Genomic DNA, 26,679 nt, shown 5'->3' with positions numbered 1-26,679 from the left:
TGTCCAGGACATCAAAGAGGCCGAGACCCTGTGGCTAGAAGTAATCAGATGGCTGACCAAGAAGCCAAAAAAAGCGGCACAAGGACCTATGGTCCTCACAGTTAAAACCTGGCATAATCAGTTTGAAAACCCCTATCGTTCTTAGCTTCAATTATACCCCAGAAGACTAACAACAGATGAATAAATTAGGCTTCAAGTTTGAAAATCCCTATGGCCTGAGAGAAGCTAAAGATGGAAAAGTGATTTTTGCCCCAAAAAGAAGGAAAGAGATATGTTACTAATTTACATCAATTAACCCATCTAGGGGCCAAGCATCTACAGACTTTGGTTAAGTCTTCCAACTATTATGTTTTGGGAATCTCCGATGTAGCAGAGGCCATAGTCAGAAATTGTGTACCATGTGCCATGACTAATGCAGGAACCATCCTCATTTCCACTTTGATGGGACCTTTTTCCTGCTAATGTTTGGCCCGCTGATTCTTAATAGGTTAGTGACCTTTGTAAGAGAAAGGATTAGTGCAGTCCAGCTGTTGGTGCTGAGACAACAGTACCAGTCTCTGCAGAACCTTGAAGAAGAGATTGAAGTGTAGTTCTAAGATTAGAACTAGTAACTAGAAGAAGTGGGGAATAACGATACTGGCAGAGAGTAAAAAAATATTTAACCCCCTAGACCTGTGTCCAAAATAGCCCCATTTTTCCAGGATGCCAGGTGTTTGCGGTTTTTGTCTTTATAAACCCCTTACCACTTGAGCTCGTAGTCGACCCCTCTACCCCTGCGTGGGATATGAGTCGTCCCCAGTGCACTGGTCTTTCCCGAATAAAGCTCTTAGTTTGCATCAAAATTGCTTCTTGTGAGTGATTTGCGGTGTTGCCTCTCCTGAGTCAGAACTGTGGGGGAGTCCTCATGCTGTGGGTCTTTCAAAACTACGCCGAAATGGGGACAATGCCTCAACTCCTACTCAGCCTCCTGATGTCCTTCTTAATCTCGTGGATATGCATTTGAATTGGTCCCCACTAAGTCTCTCTGAGTCTGTCACATAAATTAGTATGGAGTGCAATTTTGTTCCAGGGAGACTTCAACACCTATCACTATAACTTACTGTCCCCTTAAGAGGCCAAGAGGAGACCTATACTATCTCCTGCAGGTGATGCTACTTGGAAATAGACCAACCATGAATCAGTCCTCAGACCTCATCATATGTGATGAAACTGCAAACACCAGTAAAACAGACCGCAATTCCTTTTGGATATGGTCCCAGTAGTGACAACCTATGGATGAGTGGCCAGAGGACAGAACTATTGTGAGGCAACTCATTGGTCTTATCTTAAACACTGGTCATCCATGGACTTCTTCATGAAAGTGAGGCCTGGAAGGACAAGGAGTTAAGGCCACAATGGGCCTTGGGAATGGGGAGGAATAATATGGGAACTAACCATAGAGAAGCCCTTCAGGTGGAAAAAAATCATGTCTCAAAATACTGGTTTTAGTAAATGCCAGTCACCTTTTGAACCTAGGTCAGGACTGGTAAATATTCATACATGCAGGGCAGGTTATTTATACTGGAGTAGGAATGACTTAACCAAAACCTGAGTAATAACACAAAGGAGATATGTTTAACTGGGCTTCCTGTTTAAGCTATAGGAAAATTCCAATGTGGGAAATTTGAAAAGGGCTGTACAAGACTAGCTGAAAGACAGATACTCCATACTTAACCTGCACTTGCTATTCAGAAGACAGTCACAGATTACTATTCTTGGCCCCCAACTTAGATGTACTCCCAGGAAGCAAAGTCAAGCAATACTTACATCTCTTAGATTCAAGAAAAAGGGAAGGCTGGGCCTTCTACCGCACATCTTTAATTCTAGCACTGGGGAAACAGAAGCAGGAGGTTCTGTGAGTGTGAGACCGTCATGGTCCATATAATGATCTCCAGGACATCCAGGGCTATTTAGTGAGGCCCAGTCTCACTTTCTCACATTGGACATCCACACATAGAATAAAGCTATATCCCTACCTATCACCCTGAATCAAATCTATACAAGATCTATAAAAGACCATAGTCTAGGACACAAAGCTTTGAAACTTCAAGAGGAAAGTCTAAGGTAAAGCACTTCACATTATAGGCACACAGGCAGGGAATTTCTTTATTTTATTTTTTATTAGGTATTTATTTCATTTACATTTCCAATGCTATCCCAAAAGTCCCCCACCCACTCCCCCACCCACCCCACTCCCACTTCTTGGCCCTGTCGTTCCCCTGTTCTGGGGCATATAAAGTTTGCATGTCCAATGGGCCTCTCTTTCCAGTGATGGCCGACTAGGCCATCTTTTGATACATATGCAGCTAGAGTCAAGAGCTCCGGGGTACTGCTTAGTTCATATTGTTGTTCCACCTATAGGATTGCAGATCTCTTTAGCTCCTTGGGTACTTTCTTTAGCTCCTCCATTAGGGGTCCTCTGAATGGGACTCTAATAGCATAGCAAAGAATCCCCAAAATGACAAATGGTTTGCATGAAATTAAAAATTGTTTTTTAATCACAGAGGTAACAATCACTAGGGGGAAGAGACAACCTAAACAATGAGAAAATTTTTTACCTATACACCAGATTAATATCTAGAATATATAGAAACCTGGAATGATTTGGCAACCAAAAACTGTCTTTCCAACAAAGGAGTTATTGTAATGAATAAGCATTTCTCAAAAGAAAAAATATAAATTCTCTATAAATATTTGAAAATAGTGTTCAGTACCCTTATGAAACAGGAAAGGTAGTTTTGAGATTGCCCCTCACCCTAGTTGGAACAGCTATTATGAAGAAAACAAATGATAAATATTGGCAATGATATAAGAAAAGAGTAGCTTTTATATACTGCCCAGAGGAATGTAAACTAGTGTAGCTGTTAGGAAAATTGTTGTGGAGGTTCCTCCAAACAAAACAGACGAACCCACAAAATAGAAATACCAAATACTCAACTTTACTAGTTACAGAGATACACTCAAAACACTTCAAGTCAACAGTCCACAGAGATGTATGCACATACATATTTACTGCTGCCCTATCCAAAATAGCTAAAAAAAAAATGGAACCAGTGCTCACTTTGGCAGCACATATACTAAAATTGGAATAATATTAGCATGGTCTCTGTGCAAGGATGACACACAAATTCATGAAGAGTTCCATATATTTCTTTTTTAAAAAATGGAACCAGCACAGCTGTTCAAGAGATGAATCCAGAGCAGCTTGAGCCAGGCACTGGTTGGCTCCAGTTATACAGTTAGTCTCCTGTAGTGACTAGAAGATGATGCCTTTTAAACTGTTGTTACTGACAAACATAAAAAAGCTACTGATCACAGGAAATACCATGCTGTATGACTAAATAACTAAAACTATTAATTGATGAATTTTATATTTTTGTCATTGTACTAAAACTACCACTAAATTGGTAATTAACTTTTACTTTTTGTCTTGTTTATAAGTCTACTTCAGGGACCAGGAGTGTTTTGTACTCTTTTTTTATTCAGTTTTTGTTAATATATCTGTGTTTTGTGACAGGGTCTTGTGACATGGAGCATATACAAAATAGAACCTTCATCTCTATTTGCATGAAGAAATGAAATAATTAGATCTCCAGGAAAATGAATGAAATTGGAGATCATTATGCTAAGCAAAATAAGCCACACTAAGAAAAAAAAACCCAAATACAACATTTTCTCCTATATATATATGGAATTTATATTTAAATGTGGGTCTCTCTCTCTCTCTCTCTCTCTCTCTCTCTCTCTCTCTCTCTCTCTCTCTGTGTGTGTGTGTGTGTGTGTGTGTTTCATGGAAGTAGGAGGGAGACCATGAAAGGAGAAGAAAAGACTCAAGAAAGATGAGAGAGGAGAAAAAGAGAAGAAGACAGAATACATGTCACAGAAAAGTCTAAGAGAAGACTTTTTGGGAGGAGGAAGTTGTGTACGGCAGGAGAGATAAGCAAATGTAACTGGAAAGAGCTGAATAAGAGCAAAGAAAATCACTCACACACACACACACACACACACACACACACACACACACACGCCATAACAAAACATTGCAAGCTGGTACAACTACTCTGAAAATCAGTTTGTCGGTTCTTCAGAAAATTGGACACAGTACTACTGGAAGATCCAGCAATACCTCTCCTGGGCATATACCCAGAAGATGTCCCAACTGGTAAGAAGGACACATGCTCCACTATGTTCATAGCAGCCTTATTTATAATAGCCAGAAGCTGGAAAGAACCCAGATGTCCCTCAACAGAGAAATGGAAACAGAAAATGTGGCACATTTACCCAATGGAGTACTACTCAGCTATTAAAAAGAATGAATTTATGAAATTCCTAGGCAAATGAATGGATCTGGAGGGCATCATCCTGAGTGAGATAACCCAATCACAAAAGAACTCACATGATATGTACTCACTGATAAGTGGGTATTAGCCCAGAAGCTCAGAATACCCAGATACAATTTGCAAAAGATGAAAATCAAGAAGAAGGAAGACCAAAGTGTGGATATTTCATTCCTTCTTAGAAGGGGGAACAAAATACCCATGGAAGGAGTTACAGAGACAAAGTTTGGAGCTGAGACAGAAGGAAGGACCATCCAGAGACACCCCACCCAGGGATCTATCCCATTAACAACTACCAAACCCAGACACTATTGCATATGCCAGCAAGACTTTGCTGACAGGACCCTGACTTAGCTCTCTTGTGAGGCTATGCCAGTTCCTGACAAATACAGAAGTGGATGCTCACAGTCATCTATTGGATGGAACACAGGGCCCCTAATGAAGGAGCTAGAGAAAGTACCCAAGGAGCTGAAGGGGTCTGCAACCCTATAGGAGGAACAACAATATGAACTAACCAGTATCCCCAGAGCTTGTGTCTCTAGCTGCATATGTAGCAGAGAATGGCCTAGTCAGCCACCAATGGGAGGAGAGGCCCTTGGTCTAGCGAAGTTATATGCCCCAGTATAGGGGAATGCCAGGGCCAGGAAGCAGGAGTGGGTGGGTAGGTGAGCAGGGGAAGGGGGGTGGTGATAGGGGGTTTTCAGAGAGGAAACTAGGAAAGGGGATAACATTTGAAATGTAAATAAAGAAAATAACTAATGAAAAAACAAAACATATCATTTTGTGTGCTAACTTTAACTGCTCATGTGAAAATTACACTCCAAAGAGTACATTTAATATCCAAGTAGCTCCTCAGTGATTAATGTAGGCTTGCCTCCATCTGCCTCTTTACACAAAAAATTGTTTTAGGCATGACATTTTAATTTCTTTGGGCTACATAAAGTAATTTAAAACAAGTTCACTTTTCAATGAAATTAAAAATGCCCAGAAGGAAACCACAGATTTTAATCAAGATTATGTAAATGAAACCTGACAGTATTTCTCTCTATTTTTAAAATTTATTTTTAACATTACCAAACACTGTGAGATGTATATCCAACAGGAAGAAGAAATGGCATATGCCATGGAAAGCCACTTTTGAGTGATGAAAAGCAAAATGCATCAGTGTTAAAAGTTCTGAGGCCTTCTGAAAACTGAAAATCCCTCCAACCATCAAGAGAAAGCAGCATTTCTTCCTATTCCTTCTTACTTTGGTATCTCCTGACTCCAGAATCAGTTGAAAGCAAATGGAGTAACTAAACGTCAAGCAGCCTCAATGACTCTATAAACAGAACTAGGCAGCTCCAAAGATCCTCTACATCTGTGGACTGAATTAACCAAAGGAGGACATGTTTTCCTTTTGTAGCTTGTATATTACTATGTCACAGTGCTTGTCCATCTGTGGTTTCAACGATGTGATGCCAACATCCTTCCCTCCTTTCCTAACACTAGGATTGCTTTTTTTTCTTTATTTTTTATTAGATATTTACATAAACCTTCCAATCTTAAAGATTTTGATTATAACAACAACAACAACAAATAGGAGGAAGACATGAAGGTGAGGAAGTAATGTAGAGAGGGTATTCTGGGAAGAAGATGGGAAAGAAACAATGTATTAGGAATTACACAACTGAAAATATGAGAGCAGGAATAATAAAAATTTTAAAAGGAAGCCGGGCATGGATATTTGCACTTGTAATTCCAGTACTTCAGTGTCTAAGAAGGGAGTGATTTTGTAAATTTGATATCAACATGGTCTATACAGTGAGTTTCAGGCCATTCTGGCCTGAATAGCAAGACCCTGTCACAAAACACAGATATGTTAACAAAAACTGAATTAAAAAAGAGTACAAAACACTTCCTGGTCCCTGAAGTAGACTTATAAACAAGACAAAAAGTAAAACTTAATTACCAATTTAGTGGTAGTTTTAAGGCAATGACAAAAATATAAAATTCATCAATTAATATTTAGGCATCATCTTCTTCTAGTCACTACAGGAGACTAACTGGAGCCAACCAGTGCCTGGCTCAAGCTGCTCTGGTTACTAACTGTTCAGTAACAGATATTGGCCCAGGTAGAACACAGCTACTAAGTTTGAGTAATAACAACTTGTTAATAGTCTTTAAAAAAAGGCACCCCTTTTTCTTTTGTCTGATTGTTTTCATTACTTCTATTGTCTTTGTAGAGTTCCTTGAAGTAAGGCAAGGGGTGGAGTGAGAAGTAGGGGCTGAGGGGAAGAGAGGCCCAAAGGGGAAAAAGTGTTGAGAGAGAGGCTAAGGTAAGAGATGGGGCTGCAGTAATGAAGGGAGCTAAAGGGGAATAGGGGCCTGATAGAACAGAAGGGGCAAAAGAGTAAGGGCTGAGTTAGGAAGAGAAGACTAAGGTAGTGGAGGGGGCTGGGCAGAGTAGGTGCTGTGGAGGAGATAATCTATAGGTTAGCATTCTATTTAGTGCCACCTGAGAATTCCCACAGGAAGACAGGTGTACAATCTCAGGAACCGAAAATCCAGACTTTATTCCACAGAAGAGAAAAGGATGCCACGAAGCAGATGATACCAAGGATCAGAGCTTGTGTCTCTAGCTGCATATGTAGCAGAGGATGGCCTAGTCAACCACCAATGGGAGGAGAGGCCCTTGGTCTAGCAAAGATTATATGCCCCAGTATAGGGGAATGCCAGGGCCAGGAATCAGGAGTGGGTGGGTTGGGGTGCAGGGCCGGGAGGGGGGGAGGAGGGTATAGGGAGCTTTGGGGATAGCATTTGAAATGTAAGATGTAAATGAAGAAAATATCTAAAAAAAACTGAGTAGCTTAAGTCTAACTAATGAGAAAAGATAAAGAAGACATTCTGATAAAGGAAACAATTCATCAAAAAGGCATTACAGGGACTGGAAAGTTAACTCAGCACTTAAGAGCCTTTGCTACGCTACCAGAGGACTGGGGTTCTGTTCCCAACAGTAGACCTCTTGTAACTCTAGCTCCAAAGGATCCAGCAACTTCTTCTGGTCTGTATGGGCACCCATCAACACACTGATATATTCACACATAAATAAAAATGTAAAAAAAATCTTTTGAAAAGCCCCTTGAAATCTTTAAATAACTAAAAAGCTTATATTGAAAAATATAATAAAATGATATTAAAAAATTAGCCCAATAGGTTATCATTTGGGAATGTAGTCAATAAGATATTGTACATTGTTTTTCACATAGCATATGTTAAATCAGACTAGCTGTATTTAAAATATTTAATAGGTACATGAGAGTAGTCACTTATGTAGGAGAGAACAAAACATTAAAGCCTTGCCATCTCACATATAAAAACTGTTGTAGAATTGACATTTAATTTCATTTGAACTACAATAAAAACTTAAATAAGTTTGCCTTACAATGAAAGTAATGTGACCAAAGAAGTAAAAAGTAGAATCGAGCCAAGAGCATTTATCTAAATAAAAACTACCAATATTGCTATTTCTTTTTACAATGTTTTTTGCTTTATCAAATATTGTCAAATATATATGTAACAGGTAAGAGAAAATGCATATGCATAACTGGGTAGTATCATGGAATTTTAACTAATGCCTTAAACTTCATCTTCCTGTCTATAAAATTGTTTTAAGCTTGTTATTTTAATTATCGTGCTGTAATAAAAGAGTTAAAATGAGTATGAAATACTGCAAAGTTATTCCTGTCAAATGAACATGAAAGCAGTAAAATAGAATTACAGTGTTGTCAACAAATCATGCCTATGCTTTATTTTATCAAATGACATTGTTTCATTTGGAACTTGAATGAACCATGTTAAATTTAGGAGGAGGAATTTTGCTAGTAGGTAATGAACTTTAGGATGCGGTCAATGTGAAACTTTGTCAGGCTTCTAAGAAGTGGAAAGCATAAACTGGGTGAACGTCAGTAAACCTTCCTTCTTCTTAACTATGAGAGAAAATGGAGAATCATACATGATTAATCTGCCTCCTACATTCAAGAAAATGATTTCAGTACTTGTGCATGCCTGCTGTGTTTGTGCTATAAAACACACACACACACACACACACACACACAAAAGCATGCGGTCAGCTCCTGAGATTCGAACTCAGAGTCCTGCACACGTTCACTCCACCAACCCAGTGATCAAAGAGCTCAGTCTTGTATATTCTGCTTGAAAGGCTCTGATGGCATGTAAAGAAAGTCCTTGAGCTATAAAAGCCAGTGCTAGCTCCACAAATGATGCAAATGATGCTTCCTTACCTTCCCGGACCTTTGCTTCCACATATTTTATGGAGCACTCAGCTGTGAAAAAGAGAGGAGAAAAATTAATCATTTAAAGAGATATTCCTTACATTTTAATTATCAATTTGGTACTAAATGATCATATTAGGACTCAATTTCTTTTGACTGGTTTAAAATATAAAAATTCACAGCTAAATGAATATTTAGAAATAATCTTACTTGAAGTGTGTAACATTTTTACCATTTGTCTGTACTGATGTTAAAGGCGTTATTTCCTATGTTGCAGTATAGGTGACTGCATAACTGTGGTCAAGCACTGGAGATTCAATTAGTGCCTGGCCCAGCCATTACCACTGTTATTTCAAACAATTTTTCTCTAAACAGATATTCATCTAGATCTGATGCAGGTATAAAGTCAGAATAAGTGAGGGACAGCCACAAAAAACACACCATATTTTAGATGAGTAGGTACATGACTATTTTAGTCATATCCTAAGAAAGTTAAATTGAATTTTGTTTGAATTCAAAAATAAAGCTTTCCTCAATTAATTAGAATTTAAAAAGAAAAAGGTGATAAATAGCTATAGGAATGGCGATTGATACTCAAAGCTATACACAGAAACCTGAATTTGTTGGTGTAGTAGTTTGCTGCATCTGGGTCCATTTCATCAAGTGCTTCTTCGTTTTTCTTTTCTTCTCCTTTTTTTTCCCCCTCATCAATCGTCTCATCTTCTTCATACTGTCTAGCACAACGGTTTTCACCTATTTATTTAATAAAGATCATTACAAATCACAGAGGAAAAATTTGCTTATTTCCCAATCAATAGTACCATACACATCTACTTTTGCGAGAAACAGGGAGACACGAGTAACTACAAAAATAGTAGTTGGGTACCTTCTCAGTGTTCATGCTATGCTTCCCTAGCCCTTACACTTCTGGCGTCTGACCATTTCTCTAGTGACATTTTCCCCTTTTCTAGCAAATATTCCATGCAGTGATGTTCATCTCTTCTCCTTTGAAGACGACAGCAGAAGCATTAGTCACCTTGCATCCATTACACCTCAGGCAGAACATGGGAAGGAAGATACTGGTTTGCCTCAAATATAAATTCCATAATGAATTTTTCCCAAGTCATGAATAAGAACACTTCCTTTCCCAGCAAGTGCTCCCAAACTACTCTTACTTCCTTAATGTAGGGAATCAACTTTCCGAGAACTTTTATACTTTTAAAAACCATAAACTCAAAATGAGGAATCCCATTTTCTTGTTCTTTTGTTGCTAGCCTTCCCTTCTATTAGCTCCCAAGCTCTCTTTTGGGCACCTTGGCTACAGAGTGAGCTCAAGGCCAACCTAGCCTATGTAAGACTGCCACAAACAAACACCTGTAAAGGATGTCATAGAACTGGCCTGGTAACATAGCCTATGATCCCAGCACTCAGTAGCCAGCAGAGGCAGGGAATTGTGAGTGAAGGTCAATCTGTACTTTATCTCCGGAGAGTTCCAGGCTAACCCAGGCTAAATAAATAACGAGGAGACCCTGTCTCAGAACAAATGAACCAATGCAAAAACAATGACAACAAAAAACAGATTTTTTAACCTTTGACCTTCGGTGCACTACCCACCCAACTTTCCCCACCAGAGGCCAGCACTGAGCAGAGTCAATTGTTTAGGCCCAGTGAAGAAGCCACCTCAGCCAGAGTTGCAACCTCCCTCCCTCACAGTGACAGTTTTTGCTCGTATTTCCTGCCTCCCCACCCCTGCCCAGTACCGTTTGGCTCAAATAGGACATAGGCCTTGTTTCCTTACCCTCTGAGGCCACGGCTTGCTCTATGATTTCTTTTGCTATCTCTTCTTCTGACGCCTCTGCCACCTCTTCTGCTGCTGCTGCTGCCATCTCTTCTATTGCTTGCCCTGCTGCCCCAGCTGTTGTCTCCTGCAGGTAATGATCTGCTGCTTCCTCGAAGGCAGCAGGCTCCTCCAGCTCTGGAAATGTGGAGATAACCTCCGGAAGGTCTGGGCCCTGATGTTCATACTCTGAGGCCCTCACTGTTGATGGGATAGGCTCGGGTGATGTTTGGCGCTCACTTGAGTTGTCAGATTCGGAAGTGTTAGGTGTGTCCATCTCATTTCGGGGATCTCTAGCCAGGATGTGGTCATTGTAATAGACACGATTGAGAATGGCATGGACCAAATCCAGAAACATAAATCGGAAGCCAGCCATTGGGAAATGATGGGCATCCACTACAACATTTTGACGTCCTAGAACACCTTCCTCCTCCTCACCTTCTTCCTCCTCCTCAGTAACAGCTTCAATCTCCGAGTCTTCCTCAACATCCACACTGTCTCCCCTGTCACCCTCTTCCTCTGGGCTTCCGGCCCCAACATCCTCCACCTCTCTAGGACAATCGACCACTATTTCTTCAGATTCAGTTGTGGCAGAGGACCCATCTAGGTCTACTGCACCGCTCTCTAAAGCTTCCTGTACCCACTCTCCCTCAAGAGTTAGTGGGTTGTCTCGGCTCTCTATGGCTGGATCTTGATCGCTTGTGGTAGACATGACACTAGTAGGTACCTCAACAAGGCCTTGACTGACCTGGGATAATGAAGATAATGTCTACACAGACTGCAACGGCCAGGACGACACCAGATGACAACGGAGGAAGAGATGACAGCAACGACTTCTCCGGTAAAGATTGTGATTAAGAAGCTGCCGGCACCTAAAAACAAGTTGGGGAGGGCGTACTTAGAGGAGACAGGGCTTTGGAAGAGAAAGCAGGTGAAGGGAAAAACCTGAGGTAGTCCCATGGAAGTAGCAGGGATGTGACGGCCGAAGAGGCCGTCCAAGCGGAGGCCAACGCCGAGGCCAACGCAAGCGTCTCTGCTAACATCCGGGGACTAGACAGGAAATACTTGTGTCGTAGTGGTGAGGGCAGGACTTATGAAGGCTACATAAACGGTTTTGTGATTTCATAGCCAGCTTTAAATTGATTTGTTGATAAGTAAAGATTGACATGGTCATCATCCAATAAATGATTGAAAACCTTGGATGGAGAGGCTGATAGGAAATACCATTTTTTTTTCTTCGTTTGTGGTCTTAGAAACCTGGGCTCTGTTTAGGTCAAAGTCAACCCTATCGCTCCTCTCCCCTCCTCTTTTAAAGGTGTCTGTGCTAGTATAAGCCAAAGGAGTGCTGGAACAGAACAGATTTCCCTAGAACCAGCATTAACGGCATTTCTGAACAGGCTGACGTCATGCTGGGAACAGAACTCTGGTAGAGCAGCAAGTGTTCTTAGCTGCTGAGCTCTTTCCACCCCTGATACTACCCTCTTTATTTTATGGTTATCAGCTAAAATATAGTTGTCCAATGTGAAGGATCCTAAATCAGGGAAGTGTACAGAGTAAATATTTTAGGCTCTGCAGGTCCTAGAAAAAGCTGAAACCTAGATTATTATGTATTTATGAAAGGAAAGAAAACATTTCCACAAACACTATACTAAGATATCATACGTGCATTTATTTTTAAAGGAATTAAGGTTGAGAACTGAATTCTTGGGAGGCCAATACCGCCTAAATGGGGTATAATGTTTGTGTGCTGTATCGACAAAATTGATTGTAAATGTTTATCTGTTGATCTGTAAATAGCTTTATATAGCTTTTTAAAATAAACTTTAGAATATTTTATTAAGATTACAAATTAAGAGGCTGGAGAGGTAGCTTAGTGGTTAAGAGAATGCCATGGCTCTTCCACAGAACCCTGATTCAATTTTCAGTACCCAAAAAGTGGCTCACAGTTGTCTGTAACTCTAGTTCCAGTGGATCCAATGGCACCTTCTGGCCTCCATGAACACTGTATGCGCGTGGTGCAAAGGCATACATGCAGAAAAAACATCAATACATGTAATAATGAATAAATAAATAAATATTTTTTAAAAGATAGTAAATTCACTTCATAAACATCTTTGTACTAGTGGCTTGTATCTTTCAGGAACATAGCAGCCTCTGCCGCTTCATTCTTTTCCATAGTTTCAGTTTGTTTTTTTTTTTTTTTTTCTGACAGCTTTTGTGGGTTTGATATTTATGTACAGTTATTTCTATTATTAATCAAATCTACATTTTTTATAGCTTTAAAGTTAGAATTGAAAAGCAGCTTTGCAAATCTGCCTTGATCTCAAAGAGTGTGTTAAAATCAAGGCCTATTTGAATTTCTACACAAATGATTTGTTGCTCAATTAATTCAACTGCTGATTAGGTTTTCTCTATTTTTTAAAAATCACGTAATATTTTTATTAGTTCTTTGGGAAGTTCATACAACGTATCTTGATTGTATTCACCTCACACTCCCTTCCTTACTCTTCCCAGATAAACACCTACTCCCATCCCACTTGTGTCCTCTATTTTTTTTAGAGACTATCTTGATTCTGCGGGTCTTATCATATTTGTGCCTCTCTCTCCTTCTGAATTGTTCCCTGATCCTTAGGTGTAGGGGTTGTGTTGTAAACATATTAATTGGGAGCAGGCACTCCATGGTCAGGTGATCTCTGCATTTTCACTGGTTGTGATTTTCTATCATGATCTCCACCTGCTGAAAAACAGGAAAGTTGGATTTTTTTGTTTTTTTTTTTTTTTTTTTTTTTTTTTTTTTGATGAGGGAATGAAAGCTACATTTATCTGTGGATACAAGTATTAGGACTTACATGCAGTTCCACTGGCTTTGGAATATGATAGTAAGAGTCCTCCTCTAGGTTCCATGGCCTCACCAGCCATGGTAGTTGGCTATATGTATACACACACACAGACACACACAGACACAGACACAGACACACACACACACACACACACACATTCCTTCCCATTGAGTGGGCCTGAAGTCTAACTGAGTGGCTGCTGGTTACCATCGGAATATAAATGCTGCCATTGTGCTTTGCAAAATATCTTGCCATGCTGCTTACTGTTGTAGTTCATAGACTACACAGATGAACAGGACTATTAATAGTTTTCTGCCTTTGGCAGCTTGCATGGCTCCTTCTGATACTATGAAAGCTAGTCTTCAGGGAGGCAGCTTTGAGGTTGGATCCAGATGGATTCTTCCAAATCCTGCATTCAAAGTGTTATATCTTCAACAACAGGGCCTTGCCTTCTTTTTCTGAAAGGCATTAAGGACCATGGCAATAGCCTATATTGTTTTACAGGTCTCTTGGACTGCACTGATGAACAACTCTTAAGGAGGTCTTCCACGCATGACACAGATTTTTGGAAGTAATCTAGGGTTTTCGAGGAGAGCATTGTCACCCCAATTAGTATAACTTCAATTAAACTACACACACACACACACACACACACACACACACACAATATTTGTGTGTATATATATAGTTTATACTGTGTAGTATATATATATATATATATATATATATATATATATATAATTTAAGCATGAAATAATATAATTCCCAATGATTGTTTACAGCATTTTTATTTTATTTTTTCACTTTTTGTTATCTCTTTAGGAGCTTCACGTTTTGTACAATGTATCTTGATCATATTCATTCTCCCCCAACTCATTCCAGATCCAGCCCCCTTTTCTTGTCCACCTACCTTGTTATCCTTTGGTATCCTTTTTATTTTTTAAAAACTTCAAGACCCAGTTTCATTGCCCAAACATTCTTGGATGTGTGTGGTCTTCCACTAGTTGACTTACTGGGGTCCACATATACTCTTAGAAAAAATAGCCTCCTCCTTCCTCAGCAGCTAGCAATTTCCGAGCACTCCATGACTAATGGTGGGATGGTGTGCTCAACTCCCCTCTTTATGCTGGAAACTGGTCTGGCCTGGGCTTGAATTGGTTTTGTACCTGCTGTGAGTCCATGTGTGCAGCTGCCTTGCTGTGTGCAGAAGGCGTTTCCCTTCATTGAATGTGTTGCTGTATATGTGTGGTCCTTTGTAAAAGGACATGCATACAAGTATTTATTATATTCTAAGAACACACCCTTCCTTCCAACCCCTCTATACTTCTCTTCCTCCTTTCACCCTCCTGTCAGTCCCATTTGTTCCTCTAGACAGTGTCACATTTGCTCTCATGCCAGATGTATGCCATATATATGGTTTTATATACCTATATAAAATCCAAGAACCATATATATTGTGAGTGACTGCCTTTCAAGGCAAGTAACTACCATCTTGGTGGTGGTATTCTGTGTCCTCTATTGAAAAGATTATCCCAACTGCGCTTGTTACCAAGCTCCAACTACTCCCAATTGCTCCAACTGCTCACAACGAAAGTGACAACTCTGTACCTGGCCCAAAAGAAGTGTGTGTGTGTGTGTGTGTGTGTGTGTGTGTGTGTGTGTGTGTGTGCCTATTGAGTAAAGCTTCTCAAGTAGGGCCAGTTGGAGGAGAGGTGCCCACATTCCTGTAAGTAACTCCTCATCTTGCCTCAGTGAGGAAGCTTAATAAACTCACTGGTTCCCCAGAGTAAACCTTGGGTGAATTGTTTCTTTGGTCACTTTGTTGTTGGGACCTCAGGAGCAGGGATAGATGTTCCTTTAAGTCTATCTCAGGGAAAGGAACTTTAGCAACCCTTGGCATAGTCGAGAGGACACAACAAAATCAATAATGGATTGGGGAGTGAAACTGCAAATAGCATTGTCTCCCATATGCAGAATGAGGTAGGCAGACATACTGAAGTTGTGTGAGTGTTTGCAGAAAAAAATTTGATGTGGTGGTTTGTCCCTCCAGAGTTTGTAGGATAGTGCCAAGGGCATATAACGTGCAGAGAGTGGTGAGACATGCAAGTAAGATGCAGCCACTGGGGCAGGGAATTCCAGGATGGAAATGTTCTTCCAGGTGCTACGGGACGACATGCTACTTGACAGGTAGGGTCTACTCTGGGAGTATGAAGATGTTTTGGGAACTGCCAAAGGTCTATAACAGACATAAGCTCTGGAAGTAGTACATCACAGTGGAGGTGCCAGCAAGCAGCTGCAGAGGCAGCCTTGCCACTGCTATGGGTAATAAGAGATCTAGCCTATATACAAAGTGGAGGAGGCAGCCCTGAGAGTGACTGTAGTTATAGTAAGGGGATTGCAGTGAGAAAGAGATATGAGGTTGGGGACTTTAGCACTGGCATCTGAATTAATGGGTAAATTGGTTAAAAGAGATGGAGAAATGGAGGTATTAGCCTGGCATTTTTTTTTTATGTCTACATGGCCAAAATGGGTCCAAATTAGGCCATTAATACAAAGCCCCTTCTAGAAAGCAAAACCTAGGGACATTTAAGGAGAACTGGGTGGTACAAAGGGAATGACCTCCAAGCAACGTACGATGCTCCTCAAGTCTGACATTTGCTACAGAGAAAGGGAAAACCCATAGTGCTGCAGGCAGACAGGGGTCTTAACAATGGTCCTCAGTGAGGGACCATGGTGCTGAAAGGATATTCTGCCCTGTAATTACTGGAATCGGGGGGAAAATTGCTCACAGCCTACTTGTGAGAAAGAAACTATGGTGCAAAGCAGATGTGATCACTGTGAGTTCTATGGAAGCAGAGGAACTAAACAATATAAGCGCACATCCATCCTTGAGACATAAGCTGCATAGCCTGAGGCAATACACAGAATCAGCCCCTGATGGACTAGCTCATATAATCCATCAGAGACCTTTGGTCATCGCTAGCAGAGGTTCTCATAGATACCCGGGGCAGTAAAACAATAGACGAAGGCTAGGCACAACTCAAGAACATAGGTATTAGGAAAGCAATGTATGATGCTCAGTTCAGAGTACCTGATAGGACAGTGTTTATCAGAGACTTGAGAAAGAACTGGATTCAAGGAGAACCCAGGCACTGGCATAGAGCTTTAGCAGTTTTGCGGAGCCCCTTTGGTGGGACAGGATCTTTATGAGGTAGGAAAGGCTTTGGAGGAGTTAAACAACTTAGGCCAGCAACCAAAAGATGTTCATAATGTGGGAGAGCAACCTAGAGTAAGAGAAAGTTGAATTTGAGAAAGATCTCTTTCTGCGTTACTGGAAGGCAAATGTGGCAAGATTTGTGTTGGGCACAAATCCCTAAGGGGGGTGTATGGCAGGACAAGACTAAGTCAAAGTCGATGGTAAAGAATTTCTGGAAGACTTTAAAGACTGAGAAGCAGATTGGAGAAAGCCTTGATTATGGAAAGAAAGAAAGAAAGAAAGAGAGAGAGAGAGAGAGAGAGAGAGAGAGAGAGAGAGAGAGAGAGAGAGAGAAAGAGAGGGAAGGGAGAGGGAGAGAGAATAAGAAGAGAAAAAGAAACAATACAGGTGAAGATTAAGCTTGTTCAGGGATGGACCATTACTTCTCCAGACTAAGCAGAATATCATGCATATTGCTGAAATGTATGCTATGGGTGGAGATGGTTTGCCCATCCTGGGTCTCTTCCAGAAGTCAGGTGAATGGAGAGGTTGAAGCTGCAGCTCCAGCCCGTGTCAATCCAGACTTTCTCTGACCCAAGGGACCGGCCTGAGCAGCAAGAACAGCAGGAGACCTGGACCTCACTTACCATTCATTAGCTCTGAGCAGGCCTGAGCCACATGAGCCAGCCTCACCAAGCTCCTCAGAGCTGGAGAAATACGGAGAGGTTCCATAGGACAGCTCCAGGGTGTGGAAATGGAATGGCTCCGAAGGACCGAGGGTTGTGGAAACCTAACTCACTGCCTCCTACTAAGCTCCTGTACCCAGCATGTATCTGTGAAGGAAACAATTGATACAAATGGCTAGAATCTTCTCTTGTTGTGTTAGACCTTGCTTATGTTTGACTAGTATCTCTTTAGTTGTGGCCTTCTGTGAATATGAACTCTCAAAGTGCTTTACCAAGGTTATCTCCACAGCGCCACCATTCATTATGTGATGGCACATGGACTTGGCACCACTGTTCTGTGGACTCTATGCATAACGGCTTTGTTACATATGGGTACCCTAACTCTGATCCTGAGCGTTTTGCAGATTCAGAGACTCATTTAAGATACACGAGAGTGTACCTAAAGAAGTGAGCATAGGGAATAGTTCACAAAGGCCAGGGGTTACCCCCGAAGCATTATGGTTGTGTATGGCTCAAAGGATAACAAACAACAAAGTGGCTGAGGGAAACTTTACGATAGCTTGGGTCTGTAAATGTTGAAGTGTATCTAAAGGGTAGCCATGGATGCTCTCAGGAGCTGTAAGGTGGTTAATTAGACATCCCAGGGCTGGAAGTGGGTTTCTTCTCTAGCAATCGGTGGCTGCAGAGGCCACAGAGGCCCCCAAACAATAAAGACTATTGCTACAGTTGTTGATTGCATTCCAGAACTGAATGGTTAGAACCTATTGCTGAAGAGGTTATATACTTTGGCTGCTGTGCTTTGAGAAATAAAGCTAGAACAGGGCCCGACGTGTCTTCTCCCTTCCCTTTCCTTCCTCAAATCCGTTCATGCACCCCCTTGTTCTTTCTCTCAAATTCATGGCCTCTTTTATGTTGTTATTCTACATGCATGCACACCACACACACACACACACACACGCACGCACGCATGCACGCACGCGCGCGCACACAAATATGTAACTAGAAGCTCAGTTCATAAAATGTTACTTGTTTGTATATGATTTCTGAGCTGACCACCTAACTATTGGATCGGCTCTGTTTTGATTTAGTTGTTTCTTTGTTGATTCCTTTTTTATCTTTTTGAGTCATCTCTTTATATTCTAGATACTAATCCTTCTCCACATGTACAGGCGACAAAGATTTTCTCCCATTCTGCCGATATCTCTTCATGTGACTAACAAGCTCTTTTGTTGTGTTGAGGCTTCGTTTTATGAGGTCCTGTTTGTCAACTGTAAGCTTCATTTCAGTGATTTAGGTGTTCTATTTTTCACAGTTTCAAAGTTTCAGGTCTTTTATATTATGGTCTTTGGTGCATTTGGATCTCGGTTTTGTTCAGGGTAAGGGATACATATCTGGTCTCATTCTTGTACATGCAGGCATCCAGATTTCACAACATCACTTGTTTAAAAGTTTTTTTCTCCCATTTTTACATTCTTGTCTAGAAGCAAATGACTAAAGTTGTACAGGATTAAGTTCTCTACTGAAGTATCCATTATCTGTTTTTGTGTCAGTACCACATTATTTTGTTACTGTGTCATGAAATCGAGTATGGTGATACCTCCTGCAATATTATTTTTGCTTATGATTTCCCTTAGATGTCTTTTGTTTCCATAGAAAATTTGAGGTTTTATATATATATAAAGTCAAGGACATTCCTTAATATATAGAATATATAATTACATATATTAATTATATATTAAGGAATGTCCTTGACTATTCCATGTTTCTCACAGGAAGCTCAATTAGAACAGGAATCTTGTTAATATTGTGCTACACTGTGTCCCCAGCATGTGATACACAAACACATCCTGTGAAGTGGACAGTGGGACAAAAAATAGCCCTCCCGAGGCAAGAATACAAAAAGGAAGGTGGGCTGAAGTTCTGATTGGTCTAAGGGCACTGCGCATCAGTGATTGTCATATGTAAAACAAATGATTATTCAACATTTAAAAAAATGTAGCAGCCCAACAGAAGCTCACGGTCTTTTTAAAAAATAACATAGCTTCACTGTATTTCAAGCTTCCCATTAGAGGCTATGGCACACTCCTAGTGCATTTTTTAAAGATGGCCACTAGATGGAGAACTATGGCTCTATATCAGAATAGATGCCTGGCTTTGCATTAACAGCAAAGAGGAAAGTAATGAAAAGATGTGGTGTGTGTGTGTGTGTGTGTGTGTGTGTGTGTGTGTGTGTGTGCATGTGCGTGCGCGCGCTATTTTTCTTGTTTATTCTGACTTCAGATTGTCCCATTTCAAGAAGGTTTTGGGTTGTTTTTCTTCTTGTCCTACGTTCATAACAAAAGTACATCAACTTTAAAGTTTTCCCCATCACCTAACCCACCTCTGCAAGCTCCACCAGATCCTCTTACTTCCTGGTCAGCACTTTCCTGACCATTTTCCTCTTATCTTTCCTTTTCTCTGCTAGTCATACTCCCTCAGTTTTGTTACATTTAAAATGAGGGCAAGCATAACATCGTTGAGAGGGTGTTGAAAAAAAATTACAAAGCACATTTTACTGGTCTGATTTGGTATGTAGTGTCTTCTTATAGTCTCACAACAATCTACTCTGATCCACACTGAAATGGAAGCTGCTTCGTTCAAACAAACATAGTCACAGGCATACCTATTTTCAGAAGTGTGTTATATAAAGGGAACTATGCTCAAATAACGTTTGGAAGGAAGAGCCACATGCACAGATGCCCTGCCTTATGTTGTGCCTCACTCACGAGTCTTTGAGTGAAGTCGAACGGGGAGATACAAAGAAGTAGGTACAAAGAACTGGGGGGAAGGAGTTTCCCAGGACCCCCACCAGCTTGCAGTGTTAGAGCCAAGCAGCCCGCTTATCCTTCAGAACCTCTCACTGTAAGTGTGTCTTGTGGATCCATGCAGGACAAAAAAGGCAGGCAGAGAAAGAATAGGAAGACCCAGGCAAGGTTATATCATCAGCAATCCCAGTTCGTAGCAATGAGAACAAAATTCAGGTCACATACACAGATAGACAGAAGGCAGTCAGATAGAAAGCAACCAGATTTTCCTTGTCTTTCATTTCCAATGGTTAGCAAAGGGGGCTGTCTTTATTTTGCTTAGTTTATTTTTATTCAAATATTTGTTCATTTTGAGACAGGTTATCTCTAGCTCACCTGGAATTCTCTATATAGAGCAGGCTGCCTTAAACTTACAGAAATCTGCCTGTATCTGCTTCCTGAGTGCTGGGATTCAAGGCTTATGCCACCTTACCTTATTATTATTATTTTTTAATCTTTAATCGTTTCTTTACAGTCCAGTTGTTATCCCCCTCCTGTTCTGCCTTCTGACAGTTCCTCATCCCTTTCCTCCTCCCCCCAGTCCCTTAAAGGATGTCCCCACATCCCCATATACCCCCACACCCCACCAGACAGTCCTCTGCTGTATATGTGTTGGGGGACTCATATCAGTCCTCTGGTGTAGGCTGCCCAGTTGATGGCTCAGTGTCTGAGAGATCTTAGGGGTCTAGGTTAATTGAGGCTTCTGGTCCTCCTACAGGGTCGCCCTCCTCCTCAGCTTCTTCCAGCTTTTTCCTAATTCAACCACAGGGGTCCCTGGCTTCTTTCTGTCCATTGGTTGGGTATAAGTATCTGTGTTGGTCTCAGTCAGTCAGCTGCTTGTTGGGCCTCTCAGAGAACAGCCATGCTAGGCTCCTGTCTGTAAGCACACCACAGCATCAGTAAGAGCTTCAGACCTTGGAGCCCCCCCCCAGGCTTCTCTTAAACTCATCATCTTCCTGCCTTAGTCTCCTCAGTGCTAGGCTAGCAGCTATGCAACTCTATGCCAGGTCAGGAGTTCTTGGTTCTCGAGTGGACTATGCAGAGAGTCATTGATGGTGGCATTGCAAATGAAAATGACTGTAACTAAAGAAAATGAACATCAAGTCTAGCTCAGGAAGCCCTATGCCAGCAACCAAACAATTCCCTGTGCAGTTCAGGCCACTAGTCCATGCACTGAGCTAATTCACTTTCAAAAGGGCATTTGGTACTGCTTGGCAAAATATTGCCACATCATAGCACTGACCTTCTGGGAGTCAAACGAGGGTGCACATACATTGTCATAGACAGGTAACTGAACATGTGTTTGGGAGCGGGCTAAAAGCAGTGCTCTTCCATGGCTTCTGCTTCAGTTCCTGTCTCCAGGTTCCACTATGGCTTCCCTTGATGATGGGCTGTAATTTTGAAGCTGGAATGGACCCTCTCCCCAAGTGACTTTTGGCTATGGTGTTTATCACAGCAACAGGCTAGGCTGTTAGCTCAGAAATGTGTCATGGGCTGGGTAGATGGAGACACATCAGTTTGGTGAGGATAAGAGAACACAGGCTTGGAGATAGGCATGCCTACGTGGTGAGAACAACCAAGAGTCCACTCAAACAGCACACCTAAGAAAGCTCCCTGCAAAAAAACTTTCTTGGGAAAGGGTGATCTGAATAAGAAAAAAGCATTTTTTTTTCCATTCAGGAGTGGAAGTAGAGCTATCAGCTAGGCCCTGAGGTTGCTAGGAGCTGCTCTGGCAATGGTTGCGACACTAAAGTAGGTCTTGGTGTTCTGCTGAACATAATAACACAGGACGCCAGCATCAGACAAGGCAGCTCTGTGACTATGATGGATCCAGACAAAAGCAAGAGCACTCTATAATGTCTGAATTCAGACAGACTATGAATACTGCCCAAGCCACTGCAGTGACAAAACACCCCTCTCCCAGATCCTGTGTGCCTGCTGCTGCTTGCCCCATAGACCTTTAGCTCTGGTCTAGTCTGCCCTCTTACTGAATAAGATTTTATCAAGATCCTCTTGTTACAGAACGTGTGTGCCTTCTGACACGCCCAATCTAGAGCAAACCACAACTCACTTCCTCCAAACCACCCAACCAAAGTCCAAATCCCATAATATCCTGGGGTTGAGCTGCTTCAGTTAGTGCTCTATGGTCTCCCTCAGTGCAATAAGCAGGAAACTCATTTTGATGGAATGTGTGTGTGTGTGTGTGTGTGTGTGTGTGTGTGTTGACAGTGTCACCAAATGATTAAGACAATCACCAAATGCAGAGACAATCTTCTTGTACAGATTCATTTGAAAAATTCCGGAAGCAATAGCATCTGAAATGACAGAGACAATAATCATAAGGAACTGTAGGGACAGAAGAGGGACTTCTTTGCACAAGCCTTTTTTTTTTTTAACAGCTATTGTCTGTTAGGAACTGGGAGTGAAACGACAGACAGGCACAGAGACAGAGAGTCCCTGACTCTCCTGAGAGGTTGTCTAGCCTGGGAGTTGAGAACACAGCTTGTAGAGCCAGCTGCCTGGGTTCTTATTCCAGCTCTGCCACTCACCAGCTGGCAACAAAACACAATCCCACAATCCACTGTGCATAGTAATTTCCTATTTTCCTGGTCACCCTCCAGTGAGGGAGGTGACTCAGCTATCCTCACTGCTTTTCCCACACCAACACTTGGGCCTCGTCTTTCTACCTCCCAACAGACATTCGCCCAAGACTGAGTTTTCTCTGTGATTATGGCAAAGGGCCCAAGGGAAAAAGGTCCAGATTTTAGTCTGGTTAAATACAAAGCTCAGCGTAATTTACTTATGGTCTTAGTGCCTGCAGAAAAATTACAGCTGACGTTCATGAAAGGAACTCCCTTCTGGGTGATTATTGCTTTTTTTCTTCCTTTATGATTAACACTTATTTATTTGTGTAAATGTCTGTGGGTATGTGTTATAATGCATGTGTTGAGATCATAGGACAATCTGCAGAGTTGGGTCTCTCCTTCTGCAGTATGCGTGCTAGGGACCAAGCTTGTCGTTAGTGTTGGCAGCAATTCCTTGTACCCACTTCGCTGTTTTGCCACCCCTCACTTCTGAATGTTTCTTAAAAGCTTAATAAGGACATGGATTTTATGACATGCTCCCTTGGCCCATTCTCAGTTGTATTTTGAAAATTTCATATGAGTACAGATAGCCTTATTATCAAGAAGTGAACGGCCTGTTTGAGAGACAGAAGATCACTAACAAATGGAGCAAGAACACAGCTGAGAGGAATGTGTGATAAACTCCATGGCCCTTCTTTCCCAGACCCCCTCACAGTCCCTCCCCTTTTCCTCTGAGCAGGTGGGGGCCCCCGGGTATCCCCCCACCCTGGCATATCAAGTCTCCGTGGAGCTAGGTGCATTCTCACCCACTGAGGCCAGACAAGGAAACCCAGTTGGGAAAATGGATTTTGAAAGGCCACCTGCAATTCTTGATTCACCAGGCCTTCTCACGGAGAGTTCTGTGTTGATCAGGCGACACCAGGGAAGCTTTGTGCAGAAAGAGGGGCAGAATAAAATAAAATTTAGGTCAAAGCTGTTTCCTCTGCCCTAACGGCATTTCAGAGCATAACTTCTCTTTCATATGAAATGATTAGGATTGTTAAATAATTTTCAGACCACGAGAGCCACTCAAGTGTGTTTCCCAAAAGCGGTGCTTGAAATGGACGCATTTTTACTGCAATCTCAGCTTCCCTGTAAAAATACTGCCAAGCAGTCAATGGCAGGGACTTCAGATATACGTTTTCCTATGCCAAGAAACAGATAACCAAGAAACAGAACCAGTCACAAGTGGATGAAGACCTGCTAGCTCTGATTTGAGGAGTATGCGGGCATCATTCCTATGTTTCTCCCATTCCCAAACTCCCATTGTACTCTGAACTTCTATGAGACCAAAGGTTTCTAAACCTATTACTATTTTAGTCTCCAGTCTTTATAAAGGCACTCTTCATTCCAACCTGTACGCATTCATTACAGTTCCTAAACATAGTGGTGAATATCGATGAGAGCATTCAGAAACTGGAAGAGTCTCCCCGAAATAGACTTGTAAGTGCTAATGCAATTATCTTGTCAGGACCAAAATAAACAAATGTACATTCTGACGTTCTGCTTTATACGATGTGCTGGGTATAAATATCTCCTTTAGTCTAAACAGCTTCTTCTTGGATTGAATTACATCTATTAGATCTCAAAGGAGTTCAGTGTGCAATGTATGACCTTGGTTCAGTTACTTGACCTAAGCTTCCATCTCTTCATGTTTAAGCAACGAAAATAAGATTTGCTGTTACTTAGGCATGTCTTGTGGACCAGGAGTGGTGATGTGTTTGATTGTTGGGTATAGATCACTAAGTATTAGATGTCATTATTTAAAAGAAAACAAATGTCATTAAAGTGAAAAGTAGCCTGTTATACTTGAAAATTCAATGCTATCAGTGCCAGGATTGTCAGATTCTAGTTCTGGCTTGGGTATTAAATGGACATAATGGCTTTGGTTAAGTAACAGAATCTCTCTGAACCTTAGTTTATTCCTGTGACTAAAATTGTAACTAAGGAGTTTTAAGAGCCCTTCCAAGTTTAAATATCACCCTCAAGCAAATCTGTAAACCCCTTATTGCAGAAAAGTCCACTTTTAAGATGAGGAAACAAATGAGCTTATTGGATTTCACAAATTTAATAACTTAGGTGATAGAACACGCCGACTTCTCAACTCGGATGCAGCATACTTTGTCACACATCTGCAATCTGTTGTTGGCGTGCGGCACAGCAGTCGTTCTGCAAAAAACCTGTTGGAAAAGATGGCACGACCTGAATGTGCAATCAGTGAGCTCCATGAGGCCCACTGAACACACAGCTTCCCCTAGACAGTGTGTGGATCTCCACTGCACCCACACGATGGTTCTGTGATCCCTTTGCCTGGAGCGATGATGGACATTTTTCATTGATCTTACCTTTGGCTTTCAGCGAGGGTACAGGGGGCTGTGTTCTGGAGCCTGGCAGCCTTCCCATTTCTTATAACCATGATCTGGAAAGGAATGCCCATATGGCAAGGCAGTCCTTATCAATCTCCAGAGATATTAAAAGCACACTCTGTCCTGAAAGCAGTTCTCTGGATCTATTGTGAGAAACTTTGGAACACCGCATAGAAACACACTACAGACTGTGCTTTCTTGAGAGGAAAAAGAGAAAAATTAAACATCAAACAATAGAGAAACCTTGATGAATGGGCTGTTTCCAGGGTGTGGGGAACATAGCAAAGTAGTCTTCATTTTGAGAGCTACAGGATCTTGTATGCCGGGCACTGAGAAGACACTCAGTGGCCAAAGGTCAGCTTCTACTGGCAGTGACAAGCAACTTTTTCATTGTTTTACAATGGCCATGCAAACCATTCTGTCAACAGAAATATAGGACTCTCAAGCTAGTTCCAGCCCCTAGTAGAAGCCCAGCATGCTGAAAAGTTCCTGTATTCATCATCTGCTGGCAGGGGCTCGTGAGAAGCCCATCTCCTGTCTCCTGGAATGCCTGTGCCATGCATGTGCTTACAAAGGTTCGGAGTCCTAGGCCTTTATCTTTGAGAATTTAGAAATTAGCTCAAGATGTACCTCTTCTTATAAAGTGATGAAGCCCTGGGATAAAGATCCTCATTAACCAAACTCTCGGTAAGTGGATTTTTAGAAAACCCAAGATACAATTTGCAAAACACATGAAACTCAAGAAGAAGGAAGACCAAAGTGTGGATACTTCGCTCCTCCTTAGAATAGGGAACAGAATACCCATGGAAGGAGTTCCAGAGACAAAGTTTGGAGCTGAGAAGGAAGGAAGGACCATCCAGAGACTGACCCAACCGGGGGTCCATCCTATATACAACTACCAAACCCAGACACTATTGCATATGCCAGCAAGATTTTGCTGACAGGACCCTGATATAGCTGTCTCGTGAGGCTATGCCAGTGCCTGGCAAATACAGAAGTGGATGCTCACAGTCATCTATAGGATGGAACACAGGGCCCCCAATGGAGGAGCTAGAGAAAGTACCCAAGGAGCTAAAGAGATCTGCAACCCTATAGGTGGAACAACATTATGAACTAACCAGTACCCCAGAGCTCGTGTCTCTAGCTGCATATGTAGCAGAGGATGGCCTAGTCAGCCACCAATGGGAGGAGAGGCCCTTGGACTAGCAAACTTTATATGCCCCAGTATAGGGGAATGCCAGGGCCAAGAAGCGGGAGTGGGTGGTTAGGGGAGCAGGACAGGGAGAGGGTATAGGGGACTTTTGGGATAGCATTTGAAATGTAAATGAAAAATATATAATAAAAATTGTTTAAAATTTTTTAAAAAGATAAAAAATCTAAGTTAGTAAGTTATATAAGTTACAATGGAGGATGATATTGCACTGGCTTCTATATAGTAATGATATCTGGATGTTGAGATTTCATTATTAAATTGCTGGAGTAATGATTCATATTCTTTGAGTCTTTATGACAGCAACTCAGATATTATTTTCTTTGCATTTGTCTATTGTGGAGTGTGTATTCATGTTCATATGTATGGGTACACACTATTTGTGAGTATGTGCTTGTGCTAGTGCACGTGTGTGTGTGTGTGTGTG

At 41.5% G+C, this 26,679-nt stretch overlaps 1 long non-coding RNA gene and 1 pseudogene across 1 annotated transcript; one reads left to right on the top strand and one right to left on the bottom strand.

Moving 5' to 3' along the window:
- The first annotated feature begins 3,092 nt into the window (after positions 1–3,092).
- Gm22364 lies at positions 3,093–3,190 on the top strand (annotated as a pseudogene).
- A 4,955-nt stretch (positions 3,191–8,145) lies between these two features.
- Positions 8,146–9,323, bottom strand: Gm6268 (predicted gene 6268). Its single transcript, NR_044989.1, has 3 exons — positions 9,265–9,323; positions 8,660–8,701; positions 8,146–8,344 (listed from the first exon to the last, which is right to left on the bottom strand). It is a non-coding gene; the product is annotated as a predicted gene 6268 (long non-coding RNA).
- Between the last annotated feature and the right edge of the window lie 17,356 nt (positions 9,324–26,679).

This window comes from Mus musculus, chromosome X, assembly GCF_000001635.26.
Source record: "Mus musculus strain C57BL/6J chromosome X, GRCm38.p6 C57BL/6J".
Taxonomy (NCBI): domain Eukaryota; kingdom Metazoa; phylum Chordata; class Mammalia; order Rodentia; family Muridae; genus Mus; species Mus musculus.
The sequence above is the reverse complement of the archived record's forward strand: the minus strand, read 5'-3'. Positions and strand labels throughout refer to the sequence as shown.